The sequence below is a fragment of the Epinephelus fuscoguttatus genome, linkage group LG12 (genome assembly GCF_011397635.1).
Source record: "Epinephelus fuscoguttatus linkage group LG12, E.fuscoguttatus.final_Chr_v1".
Lineage (NCBI taxonomy): Eukaryota > Metazoa > Chordata > Actinopteri > Perciformes > Serranidae > Epinephelus > Epinephelus fuscoguttatus.
In genome coordinates this window covers 3,218,117-3,240,874 of record NC_064763.1, presented here as the reverse complement: position 1 = coordinate 3,240,874, position 22,758 = coordinate 3,218,117, and the positions used below count along the sequence as shown (strand labels likewise).

The window sequence follows — 22,758 nt, the reverse complement described above, 5'->3', positions numbered from 1 at the left end:
GCTGCTGTTTTTACTGCTTGCTGCTCACTACTACTGCTATTACAACCCCAATTCCAAAAAAGTTGGGTTATTGTGTAAAATGTAAAAAAAAAGATTGCAATGACTTGTAAATCCTTTTTGACTTATATTCAAATGAATTCTGTCCAAAGTCAAGATATCTAATGTTCAAACTGATAAACTTTATTGTTTTTTGTAAAATATACCTACACTTATTCTGGATTTGGTGCCTGCAATATGTTTCAAAAAAGTTTGGACAAGGGGCAACAAAACACTGGGGAAGTTGTTGAATGCTCAAAAAACATCTGTTGGAACATTCCACAGGTAAAAAGGTTAATTGGTAACAAATTATAGTGTTATTAATACATGTGAAAGGGGCATCTTAAAAAGGCTTCGGTGTTCACAAGCAAGGAGGGTTACATTTTGAAAAACTATGGGGGCAAACAGTCCAACAGTTTGAGAGCAACTATTCTCAATGCACAATTGCAAAGAATTTTGGGATTTCACCATCAACATTCTATAATATCATCAAAAGATTCAGAGAATCCAGAGAATTCTCTGCATTTAAGGGACAAGACTGAAAACCAACACTGAATGGCTGTGACCTCTGACACCGCAGAGGGCACTGTATTAAAATCTGAATTGACTGTATAAAGGATAATATGACATGGACTCAGGAACACTTTGGAAAACCATTATCAGTAAACACAGTTTGTTGCTTCATATACAAAGGTAAGTTAAGACTCTACCATGCAAAGTGAAAACCATATATCAACAACATCCAGAAGCGCTGCAGACTTCTCTGAGCCTGAGCTCATCTGAGATGGACTGACACAAAGTGGAAATGTGTGCTGTGGTCTGATGAGTCCACATTTCAAATTGTTTTCTGAAATCATGGATGTTGTGACACGAGAGGACCATCCAGGACCATCCAGATTGTTACCAGTACAAGATTCAAAAGCCAGCATCTGTGATGGTATAGGGGTGTGTTAGTGCCCATGGCATTATGGGTAACTTGTTCATCTGTGAAGGCACCATGAATGCTGAAAGGTACATACAGATTTTGGAGCAACATATACTGCCAACAACATCTTTTTTGGGAACATCCTTGCTTATTCCACTGAGACAATGAGACATTCTGCACATGTTACAACAGTGTGACTTCAAAGAAAACGAGTTCAGGCACTAGACTGGCTTGCCTGCAGTCCAGACCTGTCTCCCATTGAACATGCCATGCATTATAAAGCACAAAATGCAGTGATGGAGACCATGGACTGTTACGCCAGGGCCACACTGCCCGCGGAAGCGCAGCGCACCAAAATTCTCGCGCGCGCCGGAGCACCTCCATTCACATGCCGTCGACAAGCGATTCTGCTCCCAGCTCTTGTTTTTCACTGCCTGGCTTGTCACGCTAGGGCCACACCGCCCGCGGAAGCGCCGCGAATAACCTCGAAGTGCCGAGAAGAGAAGGCAATTTCCTTTCGGCGCCCATGTTAACCGACTGTGTCGTCCACACTGGCTGTGCCGCTCTGGGAAGCTCCGCGGCAGGCTCACAATTTGCAGCGATCAGTTCGGCGTCTGGTCTATTTTCTGCGCGAGCGAATCTGACAAGCCAGGCAGTGAAAAACAAGAGCTGGGAGCAGAATCGCTTGTCGACGGCGTGGAGAAATGCGCGTCTGATGTGAACGGAGGTGCTCCGGCATACGCGAGAATTTCGGTGTGCTGCGCTTCCGCGGGCAGTGTGGCCCTGGCGTCAGATTCGCTCGCGGCTCGCGCAGAAAATAGACCAGACGCCAAACTGATCGCTGCAAATCGTGAACCTGCCGCGGAGCTTCCTGGCGCGGCGCGGCCAGTGTGGATGACACAGTCGGTTAACATGGGCGCCGAAAGGAAACTGCCTGCTCTTCTCGGCGCTTCAAGGCTATTCGCGGCGCTTCCGCGGGCAGTGTGGCCCTAGTGTCAAGCAACTGAAGTAGTATATCAGGCAAGAATGGGAAATAATCGCTCTTTCAAAACTTCAACAGTTAGTGTCCCGGGGTCCTATACACTTATTGAATTTTATTAGAAGAAAAAGTGATGTAATACAGCGGTAAACATGCCTCTGTCCCAGCTGTTTTGGAACATGTTGCAGGCCTCAAAATCAGAATAACTGTATATTTATAAAAAATAAATAATGTTTATGAAATTGAACATTATATATCTTGTCTTCAGACTGTATTCAATTGAATAGAGATCAAAAAAAGGATTTGCAGATCATTGCATTCTGTTTTAATTTACATTTTACACCGTGTCCCAACTTTTTTGGAATTGGGGTTATACCATAAGTCTTACTTCTACTAATATTATACACATATGAGTATTATTGTCACAATCTGATACTATCATATATTAATACATACATATATATGCTATCATAAACTACTTTCATTATTATTATTCATATTTCTGTAATTATTGCTGTTGCTGTGCATCTCTCTCTCTCTCTCTCTCTCTCTCTCTCTCTCTTTTGCTCTCTCTCAGTGTATCATTTTGTCATATTGATTACTGTAATTTTATCATGTTGATCTGTTCTGTTCACAACACATCTATTGCACATCTGTCCGTCCTAGGGAATCCCTCCTTAGTTGCTCTTCCTGAGGTTTAAAGTTTTTTTTTTTTGGGAGAGTTCTTCCTTATCTGCTGTGAGGGTCCAAAGGACAGAGGGATGTTGTGTGCTGTAAAGCCCCCTGAGGCAAATTGTGATCTGTGATACTTGACTTTATCTATAGTGCCATCTAGTGGGCTATGGAAGAACTGCCAGTTAGTTTAAATAGTATTTGTTGTTGTTGTTGTTGTTGTTGTTGTTGTTTTTGTGTGTGTGTGTGTGTGTGTGGGGCGGTGTTAGTTATCTAAATGAGCTCAAGACTTCAAATAAAGAAAGTATAAGTAAAGTAAAGTATGACATGAGGATTCATAATTGCAGGCAATGATGCTGACACATATGACACATATTTACAGTCACTGTATTTTTTTCCTCTTTTTTGTCATTTCTTAATCAATTATTTGGGAAGGTGACCCTATGTTTTAACAATCAGAAGTGAGTCTTGATTTACTAACGGTTGAAAACCCCTGGTCGAAAATATTCCAACCAAACACTAGACATGGCTCAAAGAGACTGAGCACACTTAGTGAAAATTTGCTTTAGCAAATGGTTAAGAAGACCATTAGAGGGCTAACTGTCTAATATACAAATACAAAAGCAATATAGGAAAAGTTTTCAAAGGCGTATGTGAGCACATACATTTGACTAATTATCACTTTTCCTCATAAAATACTTTCACAAAATACTGTAGATTAACCATAAATAAAACACACTTTTTTTCCCTGATTGACAATGTAACATTTCTCTCTATGCTCTGAAATCAGACGTCATCTCAACATAACATTTAACTACCACTTTAGAGTTGTGTTAATCATGCCTATGATTTAGAGTGCATGAGCTGGATAGTAACTGGAGGAAAAATGTTCCTTGCACTCTTGAAGGCAGCTTTCATAAGAGTGTAATCAGTCCATTTATTTGCATTGGCTGTAATAGTATGGCTATCACTTTCTGCATGGCTGTCAGTGTTGATGGATGAACATTGCTCTGGCTGTAGAAAGAAAATCTTATCCCAGGACTCACTGTGGACTTTTGAATATGCACTTGTAGATTCTCTGAGTCTTCTCAACAAGTTTAGGGTTTTGTTGTTGTTTAGGACATTAGTTCTGTACATTCCTGCTATACGGACCTACCATGATGTACCAGTTTAGTGGGTAAAACCATTAAAATACCTGAATATAATCTGATTCAATTTAACTGGGCCACACACTATAGCCTCCAAAATAACGACAGAGCTGAATCAACACTAGCAATCTAATCATTATCAACAGATGTTTTAATAATTAGGGGCTGTTGTAATTGATTATATACGATAGCTACAAAAAATAGATACTTATGATATACCCAATAGACTGGTAGGTCTGGTGATATAAATGGCTTGTATTTGTGGTGCTTTCTCTATCAGCATTACTTGTTTAAAGTAAAGCATACACAGTACAGTATCTGATACAGAACAGTATGCTAAAATTTAGCCAATTTATTGTAGTGGTACACACTGTTTTTGCTGAGTGAGTGAGAGAGAGAGAGAGAGAGAGAGAGATCTGTGTCATTCAAAATGTTCTTTGGCTAGTCTCTAACTGTGTCTGTCTGTAGTAGTAGTAGTAGTAGTAGTAGTATATTGATGCTCTAGGCAGGGGCGAAAGTTGGGGGGGGGGGGGGCAATAAACAGTAAAATTTTAGAGAATAATTTCAGGTGTGGACAAGGAAAAAAGTTGTAGCCTGTCTTTTATACAGCATCTTTTACTGCAATTTGACGCTTTAATCTTCTTTCTATCTCTCCAACAGGCAGAGTGAATGTCTATACTTATGAGAAATGGCTTAACAACTAAACATTTCCAGCAATTAAACTGAAAACTGGTTTATAAACAGTGTGCTGTGAGATCTACCGCTGCGCACCTCACAACCGTGCGTAATAGTCGCACATAATGACCACTCCTCTTCGGTTAAACTGCACGTCTTTCATGTTTGTCTCACTGACAGGTGGAAAGCCTACAGACAGGTACCCATTAGCTACGAGCCACTCTGCCACTGACTGCTCTTGTCCTGTCCTCTCCCTCTTCTTTCTCTCCTGTCCTCTCTGACTATTACTAAACTCTGAGCTTAATCATTAGCTTTTGGCTTAGCAGCACTCATAATTGAGTAGGCTTTTGAACAATGCAGGAGAAATGTTGCAGACAGTTTATATTATCAGCCTGGGCCTGGGGCTTGTTGTAACAGTAAATGGGATGTGTTGTTACTTGTGTAAGTTAAACTGTGTCTGTGTGAGTGTACATCTTACCCCGCAATGCGCAATGTGGGCAGCCGGGTCCAGCCACACGCTGCTACTGCTGCCAAGTACTAACGGCTGCTAGCCCTGCCCGTTGGAAAGAGTGTGGGATATACCACCACTAGGAATGGGAGGGGGGGACTAAATCTTTTAAGATGTAAATAGCACATTATTGCGCGATTATGATGAGCACCGCTTACATTGTGCTTTCAATAAATACTACTGCATTGTTCAAAAAGTATTAATTGTGTCTCAAATGACAGCTTTACTGGAGGGCGGGTCATGCGAGATGGTTCATCTCAAGGGGCTATTCGCTAATAAATTTTAAAAACACTTTCTACTGACTGGTTTGGAGCAGGCAGTAAACAGTGGACTAAAGTAAAGGGTAAAGTGGGGTAAAGGGTAAAGTTGTGAGTTGACAGCCAAAGAATGAGCTAAAAACTCACTTTAAAGCCTTGTAAAGCAGAGGGAGCTGCAGATTAAGGTGATCATTCTTCATTTCTGAGAGTGACCAATTTACAATGTGACACTGTCATTTGATACATTGCTAAATTAAAGTAAAGGTTATTTGCATGATGGTACAGTGGTCATCACTGACCCTTACAGCAGGGCGGCATGGTGGTGCAGTGGTTAGCACTCTCACCTTACAGCAGGGTGGCACTGTGATACAGTGGCTAGCACTGTTGCCTTACAGCAGGGCAGGACAGTGGTACAGTTGTTAGCAGTACTGTCTCCTTAAAGAAGGGTAGCACAGTAATACAGTGCTTAGCACCGTTGCCTTACAGCAGGACAGCACGGTGGTACCATGGTTAGTCCTGTTACCTTACAGCAGGGTGGTACAGTAGTGCAGCATTTTGCAGTGTCGCTTTAGAGCAGGATGCATGGTACTGCAGTTGTTAGCACTGTCGCCTTACAGCAGGGCAGCACAGTGGTGCAGTGATTACTACTGTCACCTCACACAGGGCAGCATGGTGGTGCAGTAGTTAGCACTGTCGCCTCACACAGGGCAACATGGTGATACAGTAGTTAGCACTGTCACTTTACAGCAGGGCGGCATGGTGGTACAGTGGTTAGCATTGTTGCCCGTTAGCAAGAGGGTTCTGCGTTTGAATCCACCAGCTGTCCATGGCTCTTCTGTGTGCAGTTTGCATGTTCTCCCCCATGTCAGCATGGGTGTTCTCCAGGTATTCTGGTTTCCTCCCACAGTTCAAAGACATGTGGGTTAACTGGTGATTCTAAATTGGCTGTAGGTGTGAATGTGAGTGTGAATGGTTGTCTGTCTCTCTGTGTCATCCCTGTGATAGCCTGGCAATGTGTCCAGGGTGTATCCCACCTCTCACCCAATGTCAGCTGGGATAGGCTCCAGCCCCCCCAGCAACCCCTAACAGGTTAAGTGGTTATGGTTATAATGAATAAAGGTAACTAGAATGTGAAACACCTCATAGGTTTTTTTCTGTATGTCCTGCATTTTAGCATGTATTTCATAAATTTCTTTTTCATGTAAACATAAATGTATTGTCTAAAACTTTACTACCAACTCAATGTAATGATGTTTGTTGTATTACTGCTGGGATTCACTGGACCACAGATGATTTGTCATTTGTGCACATCTAAACTGGACATAAGAAGGCTTTTCCTCTGAGTATCTGAAATGGACATTCTGACATGTTCTTTGTTCATCAAACAAAGGACAACCTTTTGGCACTCATCTCCACAGGATGCCTCACTGTCACAGCTAAGTGACAGACCTGCCCTGGACCCAGTCTTCGAACATCACTGGGCACTACTGTCAAAAGCCCTTTTTAAACAGGAATTGTGCAAATTTGCAGGAAAACCCAATCAGTCTTCTTTCAGCATTGGCAGTATAAAAACAAAATCGGGGAGAATGTGCCTTTTTTGGGGCAATGTGGGGCATGAGCAAGTAACAAAACGTGTAGCTCAGCGTGTGACGTAAACAGTGACATGGGAGGGAAGCCGCAGCTAGTCAGTCCTTCGCGATTCTCTCATAAGTTGGCCCGTTCTTCACCGTCCCCGTCGTTTGACGATTTATGGCATTTGCGAGAACAAGGAGGGCGCGCAATTCTTTGTCTCCCCAGTTACTCATCTTTACAGCGTCTGTCAGGTTTGTGTTTCCCTCTTGCTACTAGCTGCTCATTCCTGCTATCAGCTGTTTCCTGTTTATCTACCGCCAGTGGGTCACACGTGCGGCGTCATCAACAGCTCCTCCCACAAGTCATCCCTCCCATGGCAGAAGGCCGTCTCGTTCTGTTGAAACCAAAAAGGTTCCGCCAATATGACTACCCTACAAGGCAGAAAATTGGGCACCTCGGATCAACTCGCCAATCCGGCTCTGTGTCTAAACGCTTGCAGCTTGCTAGCAAAATGGCCCAACATTCACCGAAAATTTGGCAGTGTAAAAGGGGCTAAAGTGACATGTGACTCTGTGATGTCACCAAGCCAACTTAAGGAGAAGCTTTTGTTTCCATCTTTCTCTTGCCCCTAAACCAAAGAAGAGGGCTCCCTCTCTCTTCTCCTTAACCTCCACAGAAGTAGGACATAGGCAGGATGGTCTGCTACCCCCTTCCCTGGTTTTGTCACCTCTGCATGCTCACAGCAGGAGCTGCAGCTTCACTCTCAATGTGGCCTGCTTCCAAACGCAGACCCTGAGGACCAGTCAAGTTAAGGCGAGTTCATATTACATGACTGGCCAACCAATCTTGAGTCGCGGAGACTATCATAATCTTTTGAGTGTTCATACCTGGCGATGTGTGTTTCTGTCATCGGGAGTCTCGCCAACTGCGTTACAACCTGTGTGTGTGCACCACAAGATTTCTCCACCAAGCCCTTGCCGACAGAGCCCCAGATAACGCGGTGACGTCACCAAACTACGTTTTGTCACGCGTGAACGAAACAGGATATTATCAATGTCCCCAGCGCTAAACTTTATTTGTCAACATGGATGTCTGACAGCTTGGAGCTCTGCAGGTCGTTTGCACCCAGCTCTGTGCTGAGAAGAAACAGGAAAAGAAGAAAAGGATTTGGATGAAGGAATGGGTTGCTGCACGCGGATTGCGCAGGTTGTCAATTCTGCAGAGAGAGTTGGAGGTGAGTTCTATGAATGAAAATCACTTGCCACTGTGCCACTAGCCTATTAGCTTGCATTGTATGGTCGTTATAGTCTATGCATTTATTCTGACCCAGATTATTGTACCTTTCGTAGCTGAATGATCAAACGGGTTTTCGGGAAATGCTACAGATGACAGCGGAGGACTTTGATTTCTTGCTGGGGCTGGTAGAGCCATACATCGCAAGGACAGACACCAGATTTAGGCTTGCCATATCCTGAAGAGAATGTCTGTCCTTGACCCTGCGCTATCTGGCTACAGGTGGGTTATTTGAATTGCGTGGAAGTAAAAATAAAGCAAAGGTCTGCCCGGTAGTTTTTCGACTAACGGAAGTGCAGGGGCCTCGGGGATTGCTCACCCCCTTCACTTCCGTCGGTGCCCCCAGTGTTACACTCCTACCTGCACCTCGAACCAAACGGCGGTAAAAACGTTGCCACTAATGCCCTTTTTTTCCTGTCGTGAGGAGCATAAGGTGTGCTGGTGGATGCACAATGCTTGTAAGTTGTACTGTTGTCCATGTTTTTCACGTTGACAAGATGGCTTTTTGGGTGGAGTGGTCATCATGGATGCAGAGCTGGCTGTTTCTGTAGGTACACATTTCCTGGGGACACCTGCATGTCTCGGTCCCGCCCCCTCCCTTGTGATTGGCTAAAGCGCAGCATCATTCAACCTTCAACTTCTTGAAGGTGAGTTTACTTTTATCGCTAGCTGTTAAAGGTTATTCAGCAGTAGTTAATATTAAAAGGTATGTCTTAGACATCTACACACTAAACTAGGCCTAATTTTAATTTCTGCTGTTTAAAACCAAGTGAGATCATATACAAACAGCATTTACTGCAGCAACAGAAAGTAATTGTACACTATCTCTTGTTTTCCATCAGACACCTTCAACAGAGGCAGAATGGCAGGCAATAGCCCATGGTTTCTCCCACATATGGCAGTTTTCATATTGCCTTGGGGCACATCCAGATACAGCCTCCAGCAAAAAGTGGCAGCACATACCTGAACTACAAGGGCAGGTTCTCTGTGGTGCTGATGGCTGTTGTGGATGCACGGTACAGATGCATCTATGCCAGTGTGGGGATCCAGGGCAGAGTGTCAGATGCAGGGATTTTCACACATTTAGAACTGCGCAGAGCAATAGACCAGGGCCTGCTGAATACCCCACCTCCTAACCATTGCCCAACTCTGACATCCTGATGCCCTACATGTTCGTGGGTGACGATGCATACCCTCTGTGGAATGACCTCATGAAGCCCTACCCCTACTGACAGATGGACTATGGCCAAAGGGTGCTGAATTACCATCTCTCCAGGACACGTAGAGTGGTGGAGAACTTCCTAAGAGAGTGCCGGTCTGAGGCCTACACTCCTCCAGCCTTTGCAGACTGGGAGAATGCAGACCACGTCATCATCAATGGCACCTGGAGGAATCTGGAAGATGGGAGCTCTACAGCCAGCACGGCGGGGCCAAGAGTGCAACTCCGCAGTGACTGCCAAGTCCCAGAGGGACATTCTGAGGGACTACTTTTTGTCACTGGCTGGCAGTGTTCCTTGGCAGGAGGAGCACATCTAGATCTTGATCACTTTTAATTGACTCCATACTCCATACTACTTTTTACCAAATAAACATCTTCAAGGAAATCTAATGTTGTGTTGTTGATTTAACCTGAGTGAGAGCAACAAAATTAGTTTTTCTTAAAGTTACAAACATAGCCTGAATAAAACCTGCATAGCCTTAGGTAGCCTGGTCACATGACAAGTTGATGATGGGGGTAGGGTGTGAGACAGCAACATGTGGACATGTAGACTAATCAAATCATACAATGGTTGAATTGATCACGTGATAAGTTGTTGATGGGGTGCAAGATGCCTAGACAGCTGGACAAGTATAATGCAAAAAGTTTCTCAATTGTCCAGATTTGAACTGTATGCTCCCTGACTATTCACACATTTTGCATTACACTTGTACAGGTGTCGGCATCTTGCACCCTATCAACAACAACTTGTTCCTGTCTGAAGTCTACTTTGAAAAGCAGTTGCAACATAATTACCCATTTTTCGAGGGAGGCCACACATACATTTATTCCAATGAAGACAAATACACAGCAAACAAATACAATACACAGAATCAAACACAAAAACAAACAAACATGCAGGTAAAGTGCAGAAAAATGTAAGTGTTCACTGCAAACAAAATAAAAATAAAGCCAATAGGCATTGTCATTCTTCATTCAGGCTCTCGAGAAAACTCCAATGTGTGTGCCGCACACTTGTAGTTGGTGTGCTGGTGTGGTATGGTGGTGCTGGAGAGGTCAGGGACAAATTCTGGGCATCATAAATAAGGCACAGTATGTCTTTTTTTCAACCTGGAAACTGTTGTTGGGTCATTGATCAGTTCGAGTTCCACAGCCACTTGGTTTCCAAATGACGCAAAGTGGCTGGATCTCTCTGTATATACCGCCGTCATTTGCTTCAGTACGTCAAGCTTTTGTGTTTCGATGTCATCCTCCCTCCTGCGTTTCCTCCCCCTTGGGGGAACTGCAGGATGAGCACCTTCATCTGGTGTAGCGGGGAGAGATGGGGATGGCAACGTGGTACACGTAGACAGTGACGGTGGAGATGATTTTGGATTTTCTATCAGGTACAGGTTCGAAAACTCCTCATGACATGGTAAATTCAGCTGGATGCAAATCCCACATGTAAAATGCAAACATGTGGTCTACGTACACTTGATGCAACTACACAGTACCCTTTGCTGTGTAGAACTGTAACGTCAGGAAAGAAAGCATATGTACAGTTGTCTCACACACACAATGGACCATGTGCTTTTTATTAAAATCCAGAGCTGCCAGAAGCCATCTCTGCCTTGTAGTTAAGGGCTTGGTCCCACTCCCACTTGGTCTCAGCTTGATAAGCTGAGAGAACTGTGTGCAAAAACTTGCCACCCTTGTCTTTACTTCTTCGACTCTGAACCAAAATTCAGAGAGGAACGTGAATGCATGCTATACCTGACGACACAATGTAGTACAAGAGCCACGTTGAATACGACAAATTGTAATCACTGAAGGTATCCTCATTTATCAAAAGACGTGTTTAGACGGGTGATATTACACAAAATTTCCACGCCTTTTCTTTCTCCAGACAGTCGTGGTAACTTGGAGATGACACATTGTAAAGGCATGGATATTCCTCCCAGTGTTGAATTAGATCTGCCTCCAGGGCCTGGGTCCAAACACAACGCGCTCTACCTGCTCCTATGGATGCCCCCATTGTTGTTGCTTGCCGACTTGTCCTCCTCACATTTCTTCCGTCCTCCTGCGTGCTGATGTGGGACGTATCCCACCTCTCATTGGCTGATGCTCTTTGTCAGTCATGTCACACTTCTCCAGTTTTCTAGCATGCCAGATATCTATTACCAGTCTCAGACGAGGGGGCAACTTGCTTGTAGGCTTGTTCACACATGAGGACTTGTCTTGGCAGACTATCTGCCAACTCACCTCCGACCCAAGGTGGCTCTCAAGATCCTCTGCGATGACAAAATCGGGATGAAAATCATGTAATGTGAACTAAGCTTTAGTGTGTGTTGGAATAAATGCCTCACCAAGGGGCCGCATTGTTAAGACTATGCCATAACATGGGCCTGACCTCATAAAAGATCTCCAAATAAAGTATGAAAAATGGCTAGCATAAAATAATTAATAATTATAAATAATAATTATTAATTATGTTACATTACACTAAGTTGTTAACTTTGCTGGTAAAATGACACGTCCTATTTTATTTTATTTCTCTAGATAATCTGTCTGACTTGGCTTTTGAACCCCACATATGCTATATGATAACTTACTTTCTGAGGTCATTTAACTGGCCCCTCTAAACACTGTTGGGGGTTATGCGTTACTTTTGTAAGTAACGTGTTACATAACATATTACAATATAGCAATAATTAAACAATATAACATCTTACCCAACAGGATTTTGGATAATATTCCATTTACAGTGTCACATAATGAGTTTCCACCTGAAATAAAATGTTTATTGCTTTAATTTTTTATTCATCCACACTGATCCACACCACTCCACCAGTGCACCAGTAGGAAAGATATCCCCTGAAGGTTATAGTGTGTTGTCATGTCATTATATGCTACAATAAGAGTGCTGCTGGTGACTGGCACAGCTGGGTCATGCTGTACTGTGTGTTATCATGTTCGGTGTGTTTCCATTAATAGACCTGCAACATCTACAACGTATCCCATTATGCTTTTGTGTCCTAAGGCTGCCTGAAAGCAGCAGGGATAAGGGGCTGGCCTCAGGTTTGTTTTTTTTCTCATACTGGTGATTGGCACATCTGGGTGATGTTAGTCATATGTTGGATGTGTTTCGATTCACATCCCCTACAATTGCAGAGCAATGCCGCCACACAGTCCTGTTATTATGCATAACTGTCTCTCCAGTGCTGCGGTAGCTGACTGGCACACTGGGAACTGGCAGTTGGGTCCTCCAGCTCTGGTGTATTAATCTGTGGCCGTCATGTTCTGCCAACCTCAACATTTGTTTAACATGTCTCATGGGCCCACAAATATTCATCTATATCTCATAATTGTCGAACTTTGATCTTCTGCCTGACCCTCCCTGTGTCCAAGGCTATTCATTTATTTAAAATGGTCTACACTATTCTATTGTTGTATATCGTCATTCTATTAGTAATATAAGCAGGGGATTCTAATCCAAAGTGGTAACCACTGTATGTGATTGCATGAATGGGTTAGACCTGCACAGCACTGGATTTGAAATTAACTGTTATACACAGAGAGTAATAAGTAACTTAATACTTTTAAATGGCAGTAACTAGTAATTTGTAATATATTACATTCTGAGATTAACTTGCCCAACACTGCCTCTAAAAAACTGCTGGCCCCAGTCTGGTCCCTGATATTGGCTTGAACCACCACTGTGAGCTTTTTGACAACAACACAATGATAACCCGGGCTAATTACAGTGACGCAGTACAGTGAATCAACTACAGAGCCAGTTTTCAAAAGGCAAGTGACCCTTCCTCCGTGCAATCACACTGAAAACACCTGATGGGTTCATCAATCCCATGGAGATCAATGGATCTCAAAATCCAGAATTGAATTTAAAATCCGACTGTTAACTTACAAAGCTTTAAATGGTCAGGCTCCGTCATATCCTAGAGAGGTCATAGTGCCATATTATCCCACCAGAGAACTCTGCACTCTGAGAATGCAGGGTTACTTGTGGTCCCTAAAGTCTCCAAAAGTAGATCAGGAGCAAGAGCCTTCAGCTATCAGGCTCCTCTCCTGTGGAATCATCTTCCTGTTGCGGTCCGGGAGGCAGACACCGTCTCCACATTTAAGACTAGACTTAAGACTTTCCTTTTTGATAAAGCTTATAGTTAGGGCTGGCTCAGGCTTGCCTTGTACCAGCCCCTAGTTAGGCTGACTTAGGCCTAGTCTGCTGGAAGACCTCCTATAATACACCAAGCACCTTCTCTCCTTCTCTCTCTCTCCCTTGCTAACACTCATGTCCTGTTACTGCATCTCCCTAACTGTACTGCATGTCACTAACTCGGCTTCTTCTCCAGAGCCTTTGTGCTCCACTGTCTTGCAGGTTAACTTATATCACAGCGGTGCCTGGATAGTGTGACGTGTGTGGTTGTGCTGCTGCCGTGGTCCTGCCTGATGCCTCCTGCTGCTGTTACACATATGATTATTGTCAAATATGTACACTATAGGGCTGTCAACGAATGTTCTAAATTCGAATTTAAATTTGAATTTAAAATTGATATTCCATTGTGGAGAAAAAAAAAACACCACTGCAGCTGTCCTCTTTGCGATTGGGCGTTGGCATCAGACGCGCATTTCTCCAGCCTGGTCGACAAGCGGTTCTGCTCCCAGCTGTTGTCCCCGTCACCCAGCTTGACACATTCGCTCGCGGCTCGCGCAGAAAATAGACCAGATGCCGAAATGATCGCTGCAGGGTGCGAGCCGGTCACGGTCCGGTGCTTCGAGGCTATTCGCAGCGCTTCCACGGGCGGTGTGGTCACGGGTCGGGGGGGAGGGGGGGGGGGGCGAGCGAGAGGTCCGCGTTCATTTATAACATAATGTTATAGATAATTGTTTTATGTGTTTTAATGTGTAGGTATGTAAATGTTTTCAAAGACGTTTATGTTGAAATAAAAATACCTACAGGTAGTTATGTTTCCTTGTATTAATACATATACAAGTATGTTTCCTTGTATTAGTTTGCCCTCTTGTGGACATAATGCGGAAAAAAAAATATTCAAATGGTTCGAACCTATGAGTTATTTTTAGAAGGAATATTCGAACGTCATTTTTGAGCAATTCTGACAGCCCTAGTACACTATCAGATATGAATATACAGTATACTTTTAACATATTGTACCACAATAGCCGTAATTATCATTATAATATTATTACTTTAATTAATGTTGTTGCAAGCTATTATCATTACCGTCCTGCATCTCTCTCTATCTCTGTCTCTCTTTCTGTCTCATTCTGTCATATGGATTACTGTTAATTCATCATGTTGTCACGTCATCTATTGCACGTGTGTCCGTCCTGGAAGAGGGATCCCTCCTCAGTTGCTCTTCCTGAGGTTTCTACCGTTTTTTTCCTGTTAAAGTGTTTTTTGGGGAGTTTTTCCTTATCCGTTGTGAGGGTCCTAAGGACAGAGGGCTGTCGTATGCTGTAAAGCCCTCTGAGGCAAATTGAGATTTGTGATATTGGGCTTTATAGATAAAGTGGATTGATTGATTGATTGATTGATTGATTGATTGATTGATTGATTGATTGATCAAGCGCAGGGAGGGACTGGTTTACATTTAAAATGTGTACCTGTGATGCTGTGATTTAAACAGACTTTGTTTCATGTGTGTCCTGTAAGGCCTGGCACATCTTGCCCGCCTGGGAAAGGTGAACTTGGTGTAGGAGGCCTGTGTGTGATGGTGCAAGCAAGTGGACCTCATAGAACAACTAGAGAATGCAATTTCTGAAGATAATGGGAAAGCTGAATAGCTTACGCTACACTGCAATGCTCGCTTGAAACGTTGAATAATACGGGTCCATGTCATTGGTTCGACAGCCCATTGGTTCGACATCCCATTAGTCCGACTGTCCGCGGTGCTGAACGGCTCGCGGTGGGCGTATGGTGCGCCGCGACCGGCTTGAGGCGGAGCAGGCTCACGGCTTATGTGTTTGTCACTTTATTTTTCATTTTAACCCACACCATGATCTTTTCCTGACCCTAACCAAGTGGTTTTTGTGGCTAAACCTAACCAGACCTTAACCACAGGGCATCATGATGATTTCGGAATGGACTTAGGAACAATGAGTTTAATATGGTCGGAACAATGGGATGTCGAACCAATGGGCTGTCGAACCAATGGGCAGTTCCCGAATAATACAATGCATGTATGAATGTGAGGAATATTTGAAGGTGTTATGAAAAGCTTACGCTACACTGCAATGCTGGTTTTAATGTGTAAGAAGAAGGTGAAGTAGTAGGGATAGTCAGAAAAGTGGTAATAATTTTGTTTAATTTGTATGAATTCATGCCGTGTTAACGTACAATAAGTACTGAGCACTATGTGTGTATAATATTATGGTACGTTACAATATGTATTTAACAGTCATAATCACAAAAGTAGCAACAGCAGTATTAGTAATAAAGGCTGTAGTAGTATGTGATAGATGGAAAACACTGATATATAATGTTTAGATGCTGTTTAAAATGGAGAATCTGCTGCTGTAATCTCTGCCTTTGAGATTGTGAGACACACACACCCACAGGCCTGTGTGTCAGAGGCAGTTGCTGTGGTGATTAATGAGGCACACCTGGGAGAGGAGCAGAAAGAGACACACACACAGAACACAGAGAAGAGAGCTGAATTAGTGGAGATCTAACTCCTCAAACTAGTTCTTCCTATTCCCAAACCGTTGGTCTAATCATCAAAATAACATGATGGTGAGAGGGATACAGTACACTTGTCCCGAAAGCATAGATATAATATTGTGTTTGTGGAGTCAAAAATGTGATAATTGTCGCAGGTAAGATAACTGGTATGATCTGCTGTCCTCCAGAGATTTCTGCTCTCTCTTAACATGGAGTTCAATGTGTCAGTTGGTGGGGTTTCTCTGACTTTCAGGCTCATTGTGCCAAATGTGTAGGTCTGATTGCTTCCAAAGTGACACTGCTGGAAGGAGGACAATTTTATTCAATTTCTACCAAGAATGATCTATGTAGAGTGAAAATTGTGGCCTTGGGAGCGAGTTACAGAGAAATGTTTCAGAAACTCTCAGCACTCTGCCAGTTGAGTTCTGCTCATAGGGACCCATTATAAACTCAGAAAATGTCTGAAAACAGTTAAAACAGTTGATTACAATAATTCAAAAATGGTAGTAGTTAACGGACAAACAATGCAGAAAGGGTGAAATAATAAGAAAAAGAAGAACTAGAAAATGCATGCGTGTGGATGCTGAATGCTGAAATGAATTCAAGACCATGGCTGAAAATGCTGAAAGTGCAGAAATATCAAACAAATTGCCACAAACATCTGAAAATCCTCACAGAGCTGAACGTTTTGACATTTGAATGGTTTCTGTAGCTGAAAGTATGTAGAAGTAATGATTAATCAAAAAATGTATAGGAGAAGTAAGAGAAGTAGTACTACTACAAGTAGATAAAGAGTTAGCAGTAGTAGCAGTAGTTCAGACTTTAAAATAGCATAAAAAGTAGAAAAAAAGAGTATGAATGTCCTTAAGGAACTGAACGTTTTGACATTTGAATGGTTTCTGTAGCTGAAGGTATGCAAAAGTAGTAAATAATCAGAAAATTTACAGGAAAAATAGTAAAAGCAGTAATACTTAGTAGTGGCAGAATGCTGAAATGAAAGAAAATGCTGAATGTGCAGAAATATCAAACATATTGCCACAAACATTGGAAAATCCTTACAGAGCTTAACGTTTTGATGTTTGAATGGTTTCTGTAACTGTAGGCAGTGGCGGGCTGGGGTTGAAATTCAGCCCAGAAGCTTGGTTTGGAGGGGCCTTTTTCCCGATCGCATGACGGATGCAAGTGGAACCATAATTTTAACACAAATACTTTATTTGCAGTATAAAAACAATCTAATGATATTAAACACAACCAGACGAGCAATCTCCCTCTGTGCTGCAACAAGTTGTTCTTCCACAGATAGTGTCTCCTCCAGGTAGTCAAGATCACGCAGTGCCTCCAAAACCTGATTAGAACTGTGTTGAAGGGACAGAAAAAAAATGACATTATATAAAAAACAACAATAAAAAAAAAAATACTAGCAAAGTCATTGTAAAAGACTGAAACTTTCCAAATACAATTAGAAATGGAAATACAGCAAAACTTTACAAAACAATGAAAATAAACAAAAGCTAAAGTAAAGATTTTAGCAGATTTCATTTTTTCATACTTGGTGAGATTTATTATAAGTGAAATCACTAGTAGCAGCGCTGTACATAACTGGTAACTCAGTTTTCTTCCTCATGCAGATTAGAAACCACCACATCTTCCTCATCTTCATCAAAGTAACCAGACGCACAACTAAATCATGATAAAAACATTGTAGGTCAGTGATCTCATGTAGTTCGTATCTGTACAGCTAAGGTTTAAAACATAACTGCAAATACTCACAATGGTTCACTTTCTGATCCGGATTGTGATGCTCTTGCCCCCCTACCACAAACAGGGACCCTACATCGACATGACAATTGGGGGTGAATACCAATGGATTTATTATCTTTTTCATGCAGATACGCAAATGATTTACCTAGTGACGGATGATAGTTACCTCTGGGTGCGTTGAATTGTCCTCCTCGTCCTCGGCTGACAACATGCAAACAAAGTTGGCACATTCCCGTTTTTCACTTTGTCAACCCGGTGAGCAATCTTACAATGCAGTCCTTTGAAAAGTGTTTGGAGCACACTCTTGTGTTGTCTGTGATCTGAGATGTGAGATGTCTTAACGTGAGTGTTGATGTGCAAATTAATATTACGAGTTCTACAAGGTTATTATCAGGGTGAGCTACTGTTATGTTAGCTTACTTATGCTAAGCATTAGCTCAGCTAGCTCGTTACGTTACCTGAAAATAGGGTCGTCCAACATCCCTCCGTATCTTGACAATCCACTGGCGACGGGTGTCTGGGTTACTCAGAAATCAATGAAATGACAAGTTTTGATAACTTCCTCGTTTTTGATAAGAGTTGCAGTCTGGTACAAAACAATATGCCATTCTGGCATCACCGGTCCTACAACACTTCCGTTTGTCCTCCCACCGCAGCCTCGCTTCCGCGCAAGAAATTTTCAAAATGGCGAACGGTGTGATATAAGCATATACAGTACAGGCCAAAAGTTTGGACACACCTTCTCATTCAATGCGTTTTCTTTATTTTCATGACTATTTACATTGTAGATTCTCACTGAAGGCATCAAAACTATGAATGAACACATGTGGAGTTATGTACTTAACAAAAAAAGGTGAAATAACTGAAAACATGTTTTATATTCTAGTTTCTTCAAAATAGCCACCCTTTGCTCTGATTACTGCTTTGCACACTCTTGGCATTCTCTCCATGAGCTTCAAGAGGTAGTCACCTGAAATGGTTTCCACTTCACAGGTGTGCCTTATCAGGGTTAATTAGTGGAATTTCTTGCTTTATCAATGGGGTTGGGACCATCAGTTGTGTTGTGCAGAAGTCAGGTTAATACACAGCCGACAGCCCTATTGGACAACTGTTAAAATTCATATTATGGCAAGAACCAATCAGCTAACTAAAGAAAAACGAGTGGCCATCATTACTTTAAGAAATGAAGGTCAGTCAGTCCGGAAAATTGCAAAAACTTTAAACGTGTCCCCAAGTGGAGTCGCAAAAACCATCAAGCGCTACAACGAAACTGGCACACATGAGGACCGACCCAGGAAAGGAAGACCAAGAGTCACCTCTGCTTCTGAGGTTAAGTTCATACGAGTCACCAGCCTCAGAAATCGCAAGTTAACAGCAGCTCAGATCAGAGACCAGATGAATGCCACACAGAGTTCTAGCAGCAGACCCATCTCTACAACAACTGTTAAGAGGAGACTGCGAATCAGGCCTTCATGGTCAAATAGCTGCTAGGAAACCACTGCTAAGGAGAGGCAACAAGCAGAAGAGATTTGTTTGGGCCAAGAAACACAAGGAATGGACATTAGACCAGTGGAAATCTGTGCTTTGGTCTGATGAGTCCAAATTTGAGATCTTTTGTTCCAACCACCGTGTCTTTGTGAGACGCAGAAAAGGTGAACGGATGGATTCCACGTGCCTGGTTCCCACTGTGAAGCATGGAGGAGGAGGTGTGATGGTGTGGGGGTGTTTTGCTGGTGACACTGTTGGGGATTTATTCAAAATTGAAGGCACACTGAACCAGCATGGCTACCACAGCATCCTGCAGCGACATGCCATCCCATCCGGTTTGCGTTTAGTTGGACGATCATTTATTTTTCAACAGGACAATGACCCCAAACACACCTCCAGGCTGTGTAAGGGCTATTTGACCAAGAAGGAGAGTGATGGAGTGCTGCGGCAGATGACCTGGCCTCCACAGTCACCGGACCTGAACCCAATCGAGATGGTTTGGGGTGAGCTGGACCGCAGAGTGAAGGCAAAGGGGCCAACAAGTGCTAAACACCTCTGGGAACTCCTTCAAGACTGTTGGAAAACCATTTCAGGTGACTACCTCTTGAAGCTCATGGAGAGAATGCCAAGAGTGTGCAAAGCAGTAATCAGAGCAAAGGGTGGCTATTTTGAAGAAACTAGAATACAAAACATGTTTTCAGTTATTTCACCTTTTTTTGTTAAGTACATAACTCCACATGTGTTCATTCATAGTTTTGATGCCTTCAGTGAGAATCTACAATGTAAATAGTCATGAAAATAAAGAAAACGCATTGAATGAGAAGGTGTGTCCAAACTTTTGGCCTGTACTGTACAAGGGCACTTTGTAAGCTGTAGTACCATCAAATGGCCAACAAGTGGCACTAAAAATGAAACAGACTTGAGATACAGTCACTGCAGTTTTACTCTATTTCAATTAAAGATTTGTATAAATTGACTTAAAATAAACATGGAAAGGTAAGGAAACAGTAGTTGATTTGGGGAATTAATGGCTTATTAGGGTAGTAAAACATAATTACTCTGTTTGGTATGGTAGTCAGGTATCATGCCACTGCAGAAATATTGTACAAACTCCACAAGTGTTTTATGAATCCAGTATGGCAACAAGTCATTGGCCCAATCCCAAACCACTCCCTACCCACTACCACTTCACTACTGAGTGTCGCTCCGAATCAAGCAGCTGCAGAGGGCACTCCTGATTAAGGGAAAGTGTATAAAAGAGAAGCCAAACCATGGGATGCCCTCGCCACTCTACCGGACGACACTTTGTGACAGCAAAGTAGAGCAATAGGCTATTAAATTTATTTTTTTTAAATATGAAATAAAATGAGGTAAATTAAAAATAAATTTGAGTAAGTCAGATAAGAGTTACAGTGCAGTGTAATTACAGTAATTCTTTTGAGACACAGTTTACACATTCACAGATGAACTTCATTAATTAATCTGGGCAATCTTACTCCCATCCCTGCTTTGCAGCATTCGTCTTTTTAGTGAAGAGATACATTTTTTATTTGTTCGATTGATTAACTGCTTTATTTTTTCTTTTGTCCCTATGAACACATAATTATATATTTTTTAAAAATCATGAGAATGGGATGAGGACATTTTCATACAGATTTATATAGTTTATTTAAGCATATGGACACGTAGGTTTTCATCTTTTGACACCAAATATTCTGTGAGTTTGTTTGAGACTGTAAAGTCAGTGTGAGGAAAACAAATGTGTGTGTTTGATCTAAAATATTTTACAAAGTAAAAAGACGGAACTCTTACATTTGTACGTTGTTTCTTCCATTGTGATGTTGCGCTTCCTGCTAAGCTCATCAGAAGCCTGCACTGATGCACACTCGCTATTTAAGGGCTGAGCAGTCCACTCGCACTCAGTGATAATTGGTTTAGGACGGCCCTTAATATGGCGCAGCTCCACGTGACCGCGCAAACGGAGGGGGAATGGATAGGGCGAGGGGATAGGGGCCGATTTGGGATTAGGCCATTGGCTCTGGCAATACATTATAAATAAAACAAACAGCATGCAATATGATCATTGATCAAGAGGTTGTGTGTAATTTATCTTTGGTGTGGTCCTTTTAAGGGTTAAGGTTAAGATATAAAACAATTCATTCAATATTATTAGTGCTATTAAAAAGTTAATAATACACAGTCCAGGGTAAAAAGTCACTAATTAAATGGTGCAATGTAACTATTAGACTGATACACTGTAAGATTGTTAATGCTATATACTATGTCATTAGATACCAAGTTTTTTTATTGTATAATTGTTTGTCTAAAATCACTGTTTTATTGTTATTTTTTAATATATCAAATAATGTTAAGTGTACTATTGATTTACAATTTAAACACCATGTAAATGTATTATTCTGTATTGTAAAACCATATGTAAACGCAAGAAGACGTTTATTCTGTCAACTTCCGCTCAAGGAAGTCCTATCTTGCATCTCCTGCTTTGCATGCAACAGCTGTCCCGCCGCTCCTGATTGGTTGAACTGAATTTTTGATTGACGCTCAGGTGGAGCTATAAATAGGAGGCTCCAGCATAAAGGACTTGCGAGAGTGATCGATAGTGAGAGCAGAGATTGAGAGAGAGAGAGAGAGAGAGAGAGAGAGAGAGAGAGAGAGAGAGAGCAGGCATGGCGCCAGGATTTTTTTTCCTCCCAGGGCTAAGGGGGAGCTTGACCGATACGTGGGGGTGCTAAGAAAATAATTGATTTTCATGACTTCAGTTACTTTATAAGGAGGTTCTTGCTTTTACAATAAAAGCAGCTATGATACAGCACAAGCATGTTCGATATAAAAGTGGTTTTAACTGAATTTGGCCAAAGAATATTCAACAAAATAGTTTAGCCTAATACAAGTGACCACAAGGCAATGGCAGAAATGTTTCACGTAGCAGCAATGGACTGCTCTGGAGCTCCTTCAGGTCCTGGCTCACAAGTTCCTCTCTCAGATTCATTTTTCGAAACTCCCTCTTCTTCTTTGTCCCACTGGGAGACTGGGTCTTGGTCTTCATTTTCTACCTGCACTCTTTTTTTTTTTTTTTTTTATCACAAAACGATCCACTGCAATGGACTGTAGGCTAGCTAGCCTTAGCCTAACGTGCGAGTATAAACAAAAGACTCCCCCCGCCCCTCCCCTCCCCTCTCACACACACACACACACACACACACACACACACACACACACGGTACACAAATCAGTGGGGTACAGGCACAACACAAACATGCAAGCGGGGATTGCATTGGAACAGAATGGCTACTTGTGAACTTTTTAATGTTTTTTTTTTACTTAAAAATATATATTATAAAATATAAAATAAAATGCTTGAGGGGCTTAACTGGGGCTACACAGATTTTTGACGGGGCTATAGCATCTCTAGCCCCGGTGTAGCGCCGTCCCTGAGAGAGAGAGAGACCAACACAGTCCCTGCATCAGGAGACCCAACAGTCCCTACACGAGGAGACCCAACAGTCCCTGCACCAGGAGACCCAG

The 22,758-nt window shown here is 42.4% G+C and overlaps 1 long non-coding RNA gene across 1 annotated transcript; it reads right to left on the bottom strand.

Moving 5' to 3' along the window:
* Positions 1 to 17,196: 17,196 nt before the first annotated feature.
* Positions 17,197 to 18,381, bottom strand: LOC125898051 (uncharacterized). Its single transcript, XR_007450573.1, has 4 exons — positions 18,183 to 18,381; positions 17,891 to 18,044; positions 17,734 to 17,793; positions 17,197 to 17,318 (listed from the first exon to the last, which is right to left on the bottom strand). It is a non-coding gene; the product is annotated as an uncharacterized LOC125898051 (long non-coding RNA).
* Between the last annotated feature and the right edge of the window lie 4,377 nt (positions 18,382 to 22,758).